An 18307-nucleotide genomic window follows, 5' to 3' on the forward strand; every position below is an offset into this window, starting at 1 on the left:
TGCTGACTAAAAATGGCCTCCAATATATAAGCAAATATATACTTATTGAGTGTGATAAAAATCCACCAAAATAACTTACCGTGGAAACAAAGCAATACAGTGCATGAAAAACCCAAAAGTCAATGTTCAGTCACAGCTGAAGAAAATCCACAAATGAATGGAATCACAGCAGTAGAACGCAACTAGGATCCAAAAATCAGGACGCTGACAAGGCTTCAACAAATCCCAGATGGACGAAACTTGCCCGGAGAACACTGCTACGATCTGAAAGCAAAGCGCAGATAGGAACAAGGGAGCGGAATTGCCCCAACGTCGCCTTTTTAAAAACCCACGGCCAATCGGAACGCAGTAGCGTCTACCAATCGAAGATGAGTGGGCGCGGAAAGGTAATTTTATGTATGCCTTTCTGTCACAGTACAGTCCCTCAAAGTGTGTATCGTTGAGTGTGGATCGTTGAAATAGTTGCTGTGTGACAGCGTCCCAGCGACCAACGAGATCGTTAGTTAGATCGCTGGGGCGGCCGAAATCGTTGGCAAGTTATACATGTTTGACGGCTCCCGAACGATCTCTCCAGCGATCTCAAAACTGTGACGTAGTAACGATCTCGCTAGCGATCTCGTTATGTGTGACAGGGCCTTAAGTCCAAAAAAAAATTGTTTTCAACTTTTTTCAATTTTACCCCCGTGCGATATATATTCTACCAACACACATTTGGAACTCTCCTGGGGTACACTCACACATATTATTCTCTCATTTAGTGGATATTTTCACAAAAAAGTGAAATTTTCAAAAATCTAGAAAATTGGCTGAAAATGACTAAATGTCAAGGACTCATTGGGCGAATCGGTCTGGAACTGAAATCGGAACGCTCACTGACATTTCCCCTATCTGAAAGTCTGATAAACGCCGGAAAAATGACTAAGTCCAAAAAAAAATTCTTTTCAACTTTTTTCAATTTTACCCCCGTGGGATATATATTCTACCAACACACATTTGGAACTCTCCTGGGGTACACTCACTCATATTATGCTCTCATTTAGTGGATATTTTCACAAAAAAGTGAAATTTTCAAAAATCTAGAAAATTGGCTGAAAACGACTAAATATCAAGGATTTATTGGGCGCATCGCTCTGGAACTGAAATCGGAACGCTCAATGACATTTCCCCTATCTGAAAGTCTGATAAACGCCGGAAAAATGACTAAGTCCCAAAAAAAAATTTTTATTTGACTTTTTTCAATTTTACCGCCGTGGGATATATATTCTACCCACACACATTTGGAACTCTCCTGGGGTACCCTCACACATATTATTCCCTCATTTAGTCGATATTTTCACAAAAAAGTGAAATTTTCAAAAATCCAGAAAATTGGCTGAAAATGACTAAATATCAAGGATTCATTGGGCGCATCGCTCTGGAACTGAAATCGGAATGCTCACTGACATTTCCCCTATCTGAAAGTCTGATAAACGCCGGAAAAATTACTAAGTCCAAAAAAAAAAATTTTTCAACTTTATTCAATTTTACCCCCGTGGGATATATATTCTACCCACACACATTTGGAACTCTCCTGGGGTACCCTCACACATATTATTCCCTCATTTAGTGGATATTTTCACAAAAAAGTGAAATTTTCAAAAATCCAGAAAATTGGCTGAAAATGACTAAATATCAGGGACTCATTGGGCAAATCGGTCTGGAACTGAAAACGGAACGATCAATGACATTTCCCCTATCTGAAAGTCTGATAAACGGCGGAAAAATTACTAAGTCCAAAAAAAAAAAATTTTCAACTTTATTCAATTTTACCCCCGTGGGATATATATTCTACCCACACACATTTGTAACTCTCCTGGGGTACACTCACACATATTATTCCCTCATTTAGTGGATATTTTCACAAAAAAAGTGAAATTTTCAAAAATCCAGGAAATTGGCTGAAAACGACTAAATATCAAGGACCCATTGGGCGAATCGCTCTGGAACTGAAATCGGAACGATCAATGACATTTCCCCTATCTGAAAGTCTGATCAACGGCGGAAAAATTACTAAGTCCAAAAAAAAATTGTTTTCAACTTTTTTCAATTTTACCCACGTGGGATATATATTCTACCCACACACATTTGTAACTCTCCTGGGGTACCCTCACACATATTATTCCCTCATTTAGTGGATATTTTCACAAAAAAGTGAAATTTTCAAAAATCCAGAAAATTGGCTGAAAACGACTAAATATCAAGGACTCATTGGGCGAATCGCTCTTGAACTGAAATCGGAATGCTCACTGACATTTCCCCTATCTGAAAGTCAGATAAACGCCGGAAAAATGACTAAGTCCAAAAAAAAAAATTTTTAAACTTTTTTCAATTTTACCCCCGTGGGATATATATTCTACCCACACACATTTGGAACTCTCCTGGGGTACCCTCACACATATTATTTCTTTATTTAGTGGATATTTTCACAAAAAAGTGAAATTTTCAAAAATCCAGGAAATTGGCTGAAAACGACTAAATATCAAGGACTCATTGGGCGAATCGCTCTGGAACTGATATCGGAACGCTCACTGACATTTCCCCTGTCTGAAAGTCTGATAAACGCCGGAAAAATGACTAAGTCCCAAAAAAAATTTTTTATTTGACTTTTTTCAATTTTACCCTCGTGGGATATATATTCTACCCACACACATTTGGAACTCTCCTGGGGTACCCTCACACATATTATTCCCTCATTTAGTGTATATTTTCACAAAAAAGTGAAATTTTCAAAAATCCAGCAAATTGGCTGAAAACGACTAAATATCAAGGACTCATTGGGCGAATCGCTCTGGAACTGAAATCGGAACGCTCACTGACATTTCCCCTATCTGAAAGTCTGATAAACGCCAGAAAAATGACTAAGTCCCAAAAAAATTTTTTTTATTTGACTTTTTTCAATTTTACCCCCGTGGGATATATATTCTACCCACACACATTTGGAACTCTCCTGGGGTACCCTCACACATATTATTCCTTCATTTAGTGTATATATTCACAAAAAAGTGAAATTTTCAAAAATCCAGAAAATTGGCTGAAAACGACTAAATATCAAGGACTCATTGGGCGAATCGCTCTTGAACTGAAATCGGAATGCTCACTGACATTTCCCCTATCTGAAACTCTGATAAACGCCGGAAAAATGACTAAGTCCAAAAAAAAAATTTTTAAAACTTTTTTCAATTTTACCCCCGTGGGATATATATTCTACCCACACACATTTGGAACTCTCCTGGGGTACACTCACACATATTATTCTCTCATTTAGTGGATATTTTCACAAAAAAGTGAAATTTTCAAAAATCCAGGAAATTGGCTGAAAACGACTAAATATCAAGGACTCATTGGGCGAATCGCTCTGGAACTGAAAACGGAATGATCAATGACAATTCCCCTATCTGAAAGTCTGATAAACTGCGGAAAAATTACTAAGTCCAAAAAAAAAAATTTTTCAACTTTATTCAATTTTACCCCCGTGGGATATATATTCTACCCACACACATTTGTAACTCTCCTGGGGTACACTCACACATATTATTCCCTCATTTAGTGGATATTTTCACAAAAAAAGTGAAATTTTCAAAAATCCAGGAAATTGGCTGAAAACGACTAAATATCAAGGACTCATTGGGCGAATCGGTCTGGAACTGAAATCGGATCGATCAATGACATTTCCCCTATCTGAAAGTCTGATCAACGGCGGAAAAATTACTAAGTCCAAAAAAAAATTGTTTTCAACTTTTTTCAATTTTACCCCCGTGCGATATATATTCTACCAAGACACATTTGGAACTCTCCTGGGGTACACTCACACATATTATTCTCTCATTTAGTGGATATTTTCACAAAAAAGTGAAATTTTCAAAAATCTAGAAAATTGGCTGAAAATGACTAAATGTCAAGGACTCATTGGGCGAATCGGTCTGGAACTGAAATCGGTACGATCAATGACATTTCCCCTATCTGAAAGTCTGATCAACGCCGGAAAAATTACTAAGTCCAAAAAAAAATTGTTTTCAACTTTTTTCAATTTTACCCCCGTGGGATATATATTCTACCAACACACATTTGGAACTCTCCTGGGGTACACTCACTCATATTATTCTCTCATTTAGTGGATATTTTCACAAAAAAGTGAAATTTTCAAAAATCCAGAAAATTGGCTGAAAACGACTAAATATCAAGGATTCATTGGGCGCATCGCTCTGGAACTGAAATCGGAACGCTCAATGACATTTCCCCTATCTGAAAGTCTGATAAACGCCGGAAAAATGACTAAGTCCCAAAAAAAATTTTTTATTTGACTTTTTTCAATTTTACAGCCGTGGGATATATATTCTACCCATACACATTTGGAACTCTCCTGGGGTACCCTCACACATATTATTCCCTCATTTAGTGGATATTTTCACATAAAATTGAAATTTTCAAAAATCCAAAATATTGGCTGAAAACGACTATGCATCAAGGACTCATTGGGCGAATCGCTCTGGAACTGAAATCGGAACGCTCACTGACATTTCCTCTATCTGAAAGTCTGATAAACGCCGGAAAAATGACTAAGTCCAAAAAAAAAATGTTTTCAACTTTTTTCAATTTTACCCCCGTGGGATATATATTCTACCCACACACATTTGGAACTCTCCTGGGGTATCCTCACACGTATTATTCCTCAGGAACTGAAATCGGAATGCTCACTGACATTTGTCCTATCTGAAAGTCTGATAAACGTCGGAAAAATGACTAAGTCCCAAAAAAAATTTTTTTCAACTTTTTTCAATTTTACCCCCGTGGGATATATATTCTACCCACACACATTTGGACCTCTCCTGGGGTACTCTCACACATATTATTCCCTCATTTAGTGGATACTTTCACAAAAAAGTGAAATTTTCAAAAATCCAAAATATTGGCTGAAAAAGACTAAATATCAAGGACTCATTGGGCGAATCGCTCTGGAACTGAAATCGAAATGCTCACTGACATTTGCCCTATCTGAAAGTCTGATAAACGCTGGAAAAATGACTAAGTCCAAAAAAAAATTTTTTTAAACTTTTTTTAATTTTAGCCCCGTGGGATATATATTCTACCCACACACATTTGGAACTCTCCTGGGGTACCCTCAGACATATTATTCCCTCATTTAGTGGATATTTTCACAAAAAAGTGAAATTTTCAAAAATCCAGAAAATTGGCTGAAAACGACTAAATATCAAGGACTCATTGGGCGAATCGCTCTGGAACTGAAATCGGAACGCTCAATGACATTTCCCCAATCTGAAAATCTGATGAACGCCGGAAAAATGACTAAGTCCAAAAAAAAATTTTTTTCAACTTTTTTCAATTTTACCCCCGTGGGATATATATTCTACCCACACACATTTGGAACTCTCCTGGGGTACTCTCACACATATTATTCCCTCATTTAGTGGATATTTTCACAAAAAAGTGAAATTTTCAAAAATCTAGAAAATTGGCTGAAAACGACTAAATATCAAGGACTCATTGGGCGAATCGCTCTGTAACTGAAATCGGAACGCTCACTTACATTTCCCCTATCTGAAAGTCTGATAAACGCCGGAAAAATGACTAAGTCTAAAAAAAAATTTTTTTCAACTTTTTTCAATTTTAGCTCCTTGGGATATATATTCTACCCAAACACATTTGGAACTCTCCTGGGGTACCCTCACACATATTATTCCCTCATTTAGTGGATATTTTCACAAAAAAGTGAAATTTTCAAAAATCTAGAAAATTGGCTGAAAACGACTAAATATTAAGGACTCATTGGGCGAATCGCTCTGGAACTGAAATCTGAACGCTCACTGACATTTCCCCTATCTGAAAGTCTGATAAACGCTGGAAAAATGACTAAGTCCAAAAAAATTTTTTTTTTAACTTTTTTAAATTTTACCCCCGTGGGATATATATTCTACCCACACACATTTGAACTCTCCTGGGGTACCCTCACACATATTATTCCCTCATTTAGTGGATATTTTCACAAAAAAGTGAAATTTTCAAAAATCCAAAATATTGGCTGAAAACGACTAAGTATCAAGGACTCATTGGGCGAATCGCTCTGTAAATGAAATCGGAACGCTCACTGACATTTCCCCTATCTGAAAGTCTGATAAACGCCGGAAAAATGACTAAGTCCAAAAAAAATTTTTTTTCAACTTTTTTCAATTTTAGTCCCGTGGGATATATATTCTACCCAAGCACATTTGGACCTCTCCTGGGGTACCCTCACACATATTATTCCCTCATTTAGTGGATATTTTCACAAAAAAGTGAAATTTTCAAAAATCCAGAAAATTGGCTGAAAACGACTAAATATCAAGGACTCATTGGGCGAATCGCTCTGGAACTGAAATCGGAATGCTCACTGACATTTGCCCTATCTGAAAGTCTGATAAACGCTGGAAAAATGACTAAGTCCAAAAAAAAATTTTTTTAAACTTTTTTTAATTTTAGCCCCGTGGGATATATATTCTACCCAAATACATTTGGAACTCTCCTGGGGTACCCTCACACATATTATTCCCTCATTTAGTGGATATTTTCACAAAAAAGTGAAATTTTCAAAAATCCAGAATCTTGGCTGAAAACGACTAAATATCAAGGACTCATTGGGCGAATCGCTCTGGAACTGAAATCGGAACGCTCAATGACATTTCCCCTTTCTGAAAATCTGATGAACGCCGGAAAAATGACTAAGTCCAAAAAAAAATTTTTTTCAACTTTTTTCAATTTTACCCCCGTGGGATATATATTCTACCCACACACATTTGGAACTCTCCTGCGGTACTCTCACACATATTATTCCCTCATTTAGTGGATATTTTCACAAAAAAGTGAAATTTTCAAAAATCTAGAAAATTGGCTGAAAACGACTAAATATTAAGGACTCATTGGGCGAATCGCTCTGGAACTGAAATCGGAATGCTCACTGACATTTCCCCTATCTGAAAATCTGATGAACGACGGAAAAATGACTAAGTCCAAAAGAAAAAATTTTTTTTAACTTTTTTAAATTTTACCCCCGTGGGATATATATTCTACCCACACACATTTGAACTCTCCTGGGGTACCCTCACACATATTATTCCCTCATTTAGTGGATATTATCACAAAAAAGTGAAATTTTCAAAAATCCAAAATATTGGCTGAAAACGACTAAGTATCAAGGACTCATTGGGCGAATCGCTCTGTAAATGAAATCGGAACGCTCAATGACATTTCCCCTATCTGAAAGTCTGATAAATGCCGGAAAAATGACTAAGTCCAAAAAAAATTTTTTTTCAACTTTTTTTAATTTTAGTCCCGTGGGATATATATTCTACCGAAACACATTTGGACCTCTCCTGGGGTACCCTCACACATATTATTCCCTCATTAAGTGGATATTTTCACAAAAAAGTGAAATTTTCAAAAATCCAGAAAATTGGCTGAAAACGACTAAATATCAAGGACTCATTGGGCGAATCGCTCTGGAACTGAAATCGGAATGCTCACTGACATTTGCCCTATCTGAACGTCTGATAAACGCTGGAAAAATGACTAAGTCCAAAAAAAAATTTTTTTAAACTTTTTTTAATTTTAGCCCCGTGGGATATATATTCTACCCACACACATTTGGAACTCTCCTGGGGTACCCTCAGACATATTATTCCCTCATTTAGTGGATATTTTCACAAAAAAGTGAAATTTTCAAAAATCCAGAAAATTGGCTGAAAACGACTAAATATCAAGGACTCATTGGGCGAATCGCTCTGGAACTGAAATCGGAACGCTCACTGACATTTCCCCTATCTGAAAATCTGATGAACGACGGAAAAATGACTAAGTCCAAAAAAAAATTTTTTTCAACTTTTTTCAATTTTACCCCCGTGGGATATATATTCTACCCACACACATTTGGAACTCTCCTGGGGTACCCTCACACATATTATTCCCTCATTTAGTGGATATTTTCACAAAAAAGTGAAATTTTCAAAAATCCAGAAAATTGGCTGAAAACGACTAAATATCAAGGACTCATTGGGCGAATCGCTCTGGAACTGAAATCGGAACGCTCACTGACATTTCCCCTATCTGAAAATCTGATGAACGACGGAAAAATGACTAAGTCCAAAAAAAAATTTTTTTCAACTTTTTTACATTTTACCCCCGTGGGATATATATTCTACCCACACACATTTGGAACTCTCCTGGGGTACCCTCACACATATTATTCCCTCATTTAGTGGATATTTTCACAAAAAAGTGAAATTTTGAAAAATCCAAAATATTGGCTGAAAACGACTAAGTATCAAGGACTCATTGGGCGAATCGCTCTGTAACTGAAATCGGAACGCTCACTGACATTTCCCCTATCTGAAAGTCTGATAAACGCCGGAAAAATGACTAAGTCTAAAAAAAAATTTTTTTCAACTTTTTTCAATTTTAGCTCCGTGGGATATATATTCTACCCAAACACATTTGGAACTCTCCTGGGGTACCCTCACATATATTATTCCCTCATTTAGTGGATATTTTCACAAAAAAGTGAAATTTTTAAAAATCCAGAAAATTGGCTGAAAACGACTAAATATCAAGGACTCATTGGGCGAATCGCTCTGGAACTGAAATCAGAATGCTCACTGACATTTCCCCTATCTGAAAATTTGATGAACGACGGAAAAATGTCTAAGTCAAAAAGAAAAAATTTTTTTTAACTTTTTTAAATTTTACCCCCGTGGGATATATATTCTACCCACACACATTTGAACTCTCCTGGGGTACCCTCACACATATTATTCCCTCATTTAGTGGATATTTTCACAAAAAAGTGAAATTTTCAAAAATCCAAAAAATTGGCTGAAAACGACTAAGTATCAATGACTCATTGGGCGAATCGCTCTGTAAATGAAATCGGAACGCTCAATGACATTTCCCCTATCTGAAAGTCTGATAAATGCCGGAAAAATGACTAAGTCCAAAAAAAATTTTTTTTCAACTTTTTTTAATTTTAGTCCCGTGGGATATATATTCTACCGAAACACATTTGGACCTCTCCTGGGGTACCCTCACACATATTATTCCCTCATTTAGTGGATATTTTCACAAAAAAGTGAAATTTTCAAAAATCCAGAAAATTGGCTGAAAACGACTAAATATCAAGGACTCATTGGGCGAATCGCTCTGGAACTGAAATCGGAATGCTCACTGACATTTGCCCTATCTGAACGTCTGATAAACGCTGGAAAAATGACTAAGTCCAAAAAAAAAATTTTTTAAACTTTTTTTAATTTTAGCCCCGTGGGATATATATTCTACCCACACACATTTGGAACTCTCCTGGGGTACCCTCAGACATATTATTCCCTCATTTAGTGGATATTTTCACAAAAAAGTGAAATTTTCAAAAATCCAGAAAATTGGCTGAAAACGACTAAATATCAAGGACTCATTGGGCGAATCGCTCTGGAACTGAAATCGGAACGCTCACTGACATTTCCCCTATCTGAAAATCTGATGAACGACGGAAAAATGACTAAGTCCAAAAAAAAATTTTTTTCAACTTTTTTACATTTTACCCCCGTGGGATATATATTCTACCCACACACATTTGGAACTCTCCTGGGGTACCCTCACACATATTATTCCCTCATTTAGTGGATATTTTCACAAAAAAGTGAAATTTTGAAAAATCCAAAATATTGGCTGAAAACGACTAAGTATCAAGGACTCATTGGGCGAATCGCTCTGTAACTGAAATCGGAACGCTCACTGACATTTCCCCTATCTGAAAGTCTGATAAACGCCGGAAAAATGACTAAGTCTAAAAAAAAATTTTTTTCAACTTTTTTCAATTTTAGCTCCGTGGGATATATATTCTACCCAAACACATTTGGAACTCTCCTGGGGTACCCTCACATATATTATTCCCTCATTTAGTGGATATTTTCACAAAAAAGTGAAATTTTGAAAAATCCAAAATATTGGCTGAAAACGACTAAGTATCAAGGACTCATTGGGCGAATCGCTCTGTAACTGAAATCGGAACGCTCACTGACATTTCCCCTATCTGAAAGTCTGATAAACGCCTGAAAAATGACTAAGTCTAAAAAAAAATTTTTTTCAACTTTTTTCAATTTTAGCTCCGTGGGATATATATTCTACCCAAACACATTTGGAACTCTCCTGGGGTACCCTCACATATATTATTCCCTCATTTAGTGGATATTTTCACAAAAAAGTGAAATTTTTAAAAATCCAGAAAATTGGCTGAAAACGACTAAATATCAAGGACTCATTGGGCGAATCGCTCTGGAACTGAAATCAGAATGCTCACTGACATTTCCCCTATCTGAAAATCTGATGAACGACGGAAAAATGTCTAAGTCCAAAAAAAAATTTTTTTCAACTTTTTTCAATTTTACCCCCGTGGGATATATATTCTACCCACACACATTTGGAACTCTCCTGGGGTACCCTCACACATATTATTCCCTCATTTAGTGGATATTTTCACAAAAAAGTGAAATTTTGAAAAATCCAAAATATTGGCTGAAAACGACTAAGTATCAAGGACTCATTGGGCGAATCGCTCTGTAACTGAAATCGGAACGCTCACTGACATTTGCCCTATCTGAAAGTCTGATAAACGCTGGAAAAATGACTAAGTCTAAAAAAAAATTTTTTTCAACTTTTTTCAATTTTACCCCCGTGGGATATATATTCTACCCAAACACATTTGGAACTCTCCTGGGGTACCCTCACACATATTATTCCCTCATTTAGTGGATATTTTCACAAAAAAGTGAAATTTTCAAAAATCCAGAAAATTGGCTGAAAACGAATAAATATCAAGGACTCATTGGGCGAATCACTCTGTAACTGAAATCGGAACGCTCACTGACATTTCCCCTATCTGAAAGTCTGATAAAAAACAGAAAAATGATTAAGTCCAAAAAAAAATTTTTTTCAACTTTTTACAATTTTAGCCCCGTGGGATATATATTCTACCCAAACACATTTGGAACTCTCCTGGGGTACCCTCACACATATTATTCCCTCATTTAGTGGATATTTATACAAAAAATTGAATTTTCAAAAATCCAGAAAATTGGCTGAAAACGACTAAATATCAAGGACTCATTGGGCGAATCGCTCTGGAACTGAAATTAGAACGCTCACTGACATTTCCTCTATCTGAAAGTCTGATAAACGCCGGAAAAATGACTAAGTCCAAAAAAAAATTTTTTTCAACTTTTTTCAATTTTACCCCCGTGGGATATATATTATACCCACACACATTTGCAACTCTCCTGGGGTACCCTCAAACATATTATTCCCTCATTTAGTGGATATTTTCACAAAAAAAGTGAAATTTTCAAAAATCCAGAAAATTGGCTGAAAACGACTAAATATCAAGGACTCATTGGGCGAATCGCTCTGGAACTGAAATCAGAACGCTCACTGACATTTCCCCTATTTGAAAGTCTGATAAACGCCGGAAAAATGACTAAGTCCAAAAAAAAATTTTTTTCAACTTTTTTCAATTTTAGCCCCGTGGGATATATATTCTACCCAAACACATTTGGAACTCTCCTGGGGTACCCTCACACATATTATTCCCTCATTTAGTGGATATTTTCACAAAAAAGTGAAATTTTCAAAAATCCAGAAAATTGGCTGAAAACGACTAAATATCAAGGACTCATTGGGCGAATCGGCTCTGGAACTGAAAACAGAATGCTCACTGACATTTCCCCTATCTGAAAGTCTGATAAACGCCGGAAAAATGACTAAGTCCAAAAAAAATTTTTTTTCAACTTTTTTCAATTTTACCCCCGTGGGATATATATTATACCCACACACATTTGCAACTCTCCTGGGGTACCCTCAAACATATTATTCCCTCATTTAGTAGATATTTTCACAAAAAAAGTGAAATTTTCAAAAATCCAGAAAATTGGCTGAAAACGATTAAGTATCAAGGACTCATTGGGCGAATCGCTCTGTAACTGAAATCGGAATGCTCACTGACATTTCCCCTATCTGAAAGTCTGATAAACGCCGGAAAAATGACTAAGTCCAAAAAAAAAATTTTTTCAACTTTTTTCAATTTTAGCCCCGTGGGATATATATTCTACCCAAACACATTTGGAACTCTCCTGGGGTACCCTCACACATATTATTCCCTCATTTAGTGGATATTTTCACAAAAAAGTGACAGTTTCAAAAATCCAGAAAATTGGCTGAAAACGATTAAGTATCAAGGACTCATTGGGCGAATCGCTCTGGAACTGAAATCAGAACGCTCACTGACATTTCCCCTATCTGAAAGTCTGATAAAAACCAGAAAAATGATTAAGTCCAAAAAAAAATTTTTTTCAACTTTTTACAATTTTAGCCCCGTGGGATATATATTCTACCCAAACACATTTGGAACTCTCCTGGGGTACCCTCACACATATTATTCCCTCATTTAGTGGATATTTTCACAAAAAATTGAATTTTCAAAAATCCAGAAAATTGGCTGAAAACGACTAAATATCAAGGACTCATTGGGCGAATCGCTCTGGAACTGAAATTAGAACGCTCACTGACATTTCCTCTATCTGAAAGTCTGATAAACGCCGGAAAAATGACTAAGTCAAAAAAAAAATTTTTTCAACTTTTTTCAATTTTAGCCCCGTGGGATATATATTCTACCCAAACACATTTGGAACTCTCCTGGGGTACCCTCACACATATTATTCCCTCATTTAGTGGATATTTTCACAAAAAAGTGAAATTTTCAAAAATCCAGAAAATTGGCTGAAAACGATTAAATATCAAGGAGTCATTGGGCGAATCGCTCTGGAATTGAAATTGGAACTCTCACTGACATTTGCCCTGTCTGAAAGTCTGATAAACGCCGGAAAAATGACTAAGTCCCAAAAAAAATTTTTTTCAACTTTTTTCAATTTCCCCCCCTTGGGATATATATTCTACCCACACACATTTGGAACTCTTCTGGGGTACCCTCACACATATTATTCCCTCATTTAGTGGATATTTTCACAAAAAAGTGAAATTTTCAAAAATCCAGAAAATTGGCTGAAAACGACTAAATATCAAGGACTCATTGGGCGATTCGCTCTGGAACTGAAATCAGAACGCTCACTGACATTTCCCCTATTTGAAAGTCTGATAAACGCCGGAAAAATGACTAAGTCCAAAAAAAATTTTTTTTCAACTTTTTTCAATTTTAGCCCCGTGGGATATATATTCTACCCACACACATTTGGAACTCTCCTGGGGTACCCTCACACATATTATTCCCTCATTTAGTGGATATTTTCACAAAAAAGTGAAATTTTCAAAAATCCAGAAAATTGGCTGAAAACGATTAAGTATCAAGGACTCATTGGGCGAATCGCTCTGTAACTGAAATCGGAATGCTCACTGACATTTGCCCTATCTGAAAGTCTGATAAACGCTGGAAAAATGACTAAGTCCAAAAAAAATTTTTTTTCAACTTTTTTAAATTTTACCCCCGTGGGATATATATTCTACCCACACACATTTGGAACTCTCCTGGGGTACCCTCACACATATTATTCCCTCATTTAGTGGATATGTTCACAAAAAAGTGAAATTTTCAAAAATCCAAAATATTGGCTGAAAACGACTAAGTATCAAGGACTCATTGGGCAAATCGCTCTGCAACTGAAATCGGAACGCTCACTGACATTTCCCCTATCTGAAAGTCTGATAAACGCCGGAAAAATGACTAAGTCCAAAAAAAAAATTTTTTCAACTTTTTTCAATTTTAGCCCCGTGGGATATATATTCTACCCAAACACATTTGGAACTCTCCTGGGGTACCCTCACACATATTATTCCCTCATTTAGTGGATATTTTCACAAAAAAGTGAAATTTTCAAAAATCCAGAAAATTGGCTGAAAACGATTAAATATCAAGGACTCATTGGGCAAATCGCTCTGCAACTGAAATTGGAACTCTCACTGACATTTGCCCTATCTGAAAGTCTGATAAACGCCAGAAAAATGACTAAGTTCAAAAAAAAATTTTTTTCAACTTTTTTCAATTTTAGCCCCGTGGGATATATATTCTACCCAAACACATTTGGAACTCTCCTGGGGTACCCTCACACATATTATTCCCTCATTTAGTGGATATTTTCACAAAAAAGTGAAATTTTCAAAAATCCAGAAAACTGGCTGAAAATGATTAAATATCAAGGACTCATTTGGCGAATCGCTCTGGAATTGAAATTGGAACTCTCACTGACATTTGCCCTATCTGAAAGTCTGATAAACGCTGGAAAAATGACTAAGTCAAAAAAAAATTTTTTTCAACTTTTTTAAATTTTACCCCCGTGGGATATATATTCTACCCACACACATTTGGAACTCTCCTGGGGTACCCCCACACATATTATTATCTTATTTAGTGGATATTTTCACAAAAAAGTGAAATTTTCAAAAATTCTAAATATTGGCTGAAAACGACTAAGTATCAAGGACTCATTGGGCGAATCGCTCTGTAACTGAAATCGGAACGCTCACTGACATTTCCCCTATCTGAAAGTCTGATAAACGCCGGAAAAATGACTAAGTCTAAAAAAAAATTTTTTTCAACTTTTTTCAATTTTAGCTCCGTGGGATATATATTCTACCCAAACACATTTGGAACTCTCCTGGGGTACCCTCACATATATTATTCCCTCATTTAGTGGATATTTTCACAAAAAAGTGAAATTTTTAAAAATCCAGAAAATTGGCTGAAAACGACTAAATATCAAGGACTCATTGGGCGAATCGCTCTGGAACTGAAATCAGAATGCTCACTGACATTTCCCCTATCTGAAAATCTGATGAACGACGGAAAAATGTCTAAGTCCAAAAAAAAATTTTTTTCAACTTTTTTCAATTTTACCCCCGTGGGATATATATTCTACCCACACACATTTGGAACTCTCCTGGGGTACCCTCACACATATTATTCCCTCATTTAGTGGATATTTTCACAAAAAAGTGAAATTTTGAAAAATCCAAAATATTGGCTGAAAACGACTAAGTATCAAGGACTCATTGGGCGAATCGCTCTGTAACTGAAATCGGAACGCTCACTGACATTTGCCCTATCTGAAAGTCTGATAAACGCTGGAAAAATGACTAAGTCTAAAAAAAAATTTTTTTCAACTTTTTTCAATTTTACCCCCGTGGGATATATATTCTACCCAAACACATTTGGAACTCTCCTGGGGTACCCTCACACATATTATTCCCTCATTTAGTGGATATTTTCACAAAAAAGTGAAATTTTCAAAAATCCAGAAAATTGGCTGAAAACGAATAAATATCAAGGACTCATTGGGCGAATCACTCTGTAACTGAAATCGGAACGCTCACTGACATTTCCCCTATCTGAAAGTCTGATAAAAAACAGAAAAATGATTAAGTCCAAAAAAAAATTTTTTTCAACTTTTTACAATTTTAGCCCCGTGGGATATATATTCTACCCAAACACATTTGGAACTCTCCTGGGGTACCCTCACACATATTATTCCCTCATTTAGTGGATATTTTCACAAAAAATTGAATTTTCAAAAATCCAGAAAATTGGCTGAAAACGACTAAATATCAAGGACTCATTGGGCGAATCGCTCTGGAACTGAAATTAGAACGCTCACTGACATTTCCTCTATCTGAAAGTCTGATAAACGCCGGAAAAATGACTAAGTCCAAAAAAAAATTTTTTTCAACTTTTTTCAATTTTACCCCCGTGGGATATATATTATACCCACACACATTTGCAACTCTCCTGGGGTACCCTCAAACATATTATTCCCTCATTTAGTGGATATTTTCACAAAAAAAGTGAAATTTTCAAAAATCCAGAAAATTGGCTGAAAACGACTAAATATCAAGGACTCATTGGGCGAATCGCTCTGGAACTGAAATCAGAACGCTCACTGACATTTCCCCTATTTGAAAGTCTGATAAACGCCGGAAAAATGACTAAGTCCAAAAAAAAATTTTTTTCAACTTTTTTCAATTTTAGCCCCGTGGGATATATATTCTACCCAAACACATTTGGAACTCTCCTGGGGTACCCTCACACATATTATTCCCTCATTTAGTGGATATTTTCACAAAAAAGTGAAATTTTCAAAAATCCAGAAAATTGGCTGAAAACGACTAAATATCAAGGACTCATTGGGCGAATCGGCTCTGGAACTGAAAACAGAATGCTCACTGACATTTCCCCTATCTGAAAGTCTGATAAACGCCGGAAAAATGACTAAGTCCAAAAAAAATTTTTTTTCATCTTTTTTCAATTTTACCCCCGTGGGATATATATTATACCCACACACATTTGCAACTCTCCTGGGGTACCCTCAAACATATTATTCCCTCATTTAGTAGATATTTTCACAAAAAAAGTGAAATTTTCAAAAATCCAGAAAATTGGCTGAAAACGATTAAGTATCAAGGACTCATTGGGCGAATCGCTCTGTAACTGAAATCGGAATGCTCACTGACATTTCCCCTATCTGAAAGTCTGATAAACGCCGGAAAAATGACTAAGTCCAAAAAAAAAATTTTTTCAACTTTTTTCAATTTTAGCCCCGTGGGATATATATTCTACCCAAACACATTTGGAACTCTCCTGGGGTACCCTCACACATATTATTCCCTCATTTAGTGGATATTTTCACAAAAAATTGAATTTTCAAAAATCCAGAAAATTGGCTGAAAACGACTAAATATCAAGGACTCATTGGGCGAATCGCTCTGGAACTGAAATTAGAACGCTCACTGACATTTCCTCTATCTGAAAGTCTGATAAACGCCGGAAAAATGACTAAGTCAAAAAAAAAATTTTTTCAACTTTTTTCAATTTTAGCCCCGTGGGATATATATTCTACCCAAACACATTTGGAACTCTCCTGGGGTACCCTCACACATATTATTCCCTCATTTAGTGGATATTTTCACAAAAAAGTGAAATTTTCAAAAATCCAGAAAATTGGCTGAAAACGATTAAATATCAAGGAGTCATTGGGCGAATCGCTCTGGAATTGAAATTGGAACTCTCACTGACATTTGCCCTGTCTGAAAGTCTGATAAACGCCGGAAAAATGACTAAGTCCCAAAAAAAATTTTTTTCAACTTTTTTCAATTTCCCCCCCTTGGGATATATATTCTACCCACACACATTTGGAACTCTTCTGGGGTACCCTCACACATATTATTCCCTCATTTAGTGGATATTTTCACAAAAAAGTGAAATTTTCAAAAATCCAGAAAATTGGCTGAAAACGACTAAATATCAAGGACTCATTGGGCGATTCGCTCTGGAACTGAAATCAGAACGCTCACTGACATTTCCCCTATTTGAAAGTCTGATAAACGCCGGAAAAATGACTAAGTCCAAAAAAAATTTTTTTTCAACTTTTTTCAATTTTAGCCCCGTGGGATATATATTCTACCCACACACATTTGGAACTCTCCTGGGGTACCCTCACACATATTATTCCCTCATTTAGTGGATATTTTCACAAAAAAGTGAAATTTTCAAAAATCCAGAAAATTGGCTGAAAACGATTAAGTATCAAGGACTCATTGGGCGAATCGCTCTGTAACTGAAATCGGAATGCTCACTGACATTTGCCCTATCTGAAAGTCTGATAAACGCTGGAAAAATGACTAAGTCCAAAAAAAATTTTTTTTCAACTTTTTTAAATTTTACCCCCGTGGGATATATATTCTACCCACACACATTTGGAACTCTCCTGGGGTACCCTCACACATATTATTCCCTCATTTAGTGGATATGTTCACAAAAAAGTGAAATTTTCAAAAATCCAAAATATTGGCTGAAAACGACTAAGTATCAAGGACTCATTGGGCAAATCGCTCTGCAACTGAAATCGGAACGCTCACTGACATTTCCCCTATCTGAAAGTCTGATAAACGCCGGAAAAATGACTAAGTCCAAAAAAAAAATTTTTTCAACTTTTTTCAATTTTAGCCCCGTGGGATATATATTCTACCCAAACACATTTGGAACTCTCCTGGGGTACCCTCACACATATTATTCCCTCATTTAGTGGATATTTTCACAAAAAAGTGAAATTTTCAAAAATCCAGAAAATTGGCTGAAAACGATTAAATATCAAGGACTCATTGGGCAAATCGCTCTGCAACTGAAATTGGAACTCTCACTGACATTTGCCCTATCTGAAAGTCTGATAAACGCCAG

Source organism: Phyllobates terribilis, unplaced genomic scaffold, assembly GCF_046119375.1.
Source record: "Phyllobates terribilis strain yellow unplaced genomic scaffold, ASM4611937v1 Scaffold_4__5_contigs__length_816908805, whole genome shotgun sequence".
Taxonomy (NCBI): domain Eukaryota; kingdom Metazoa; phylum Chordata; class Amphibia; order Anura; family Dendrobatidae; genus Phyllobates; species Phyllobates terribilis.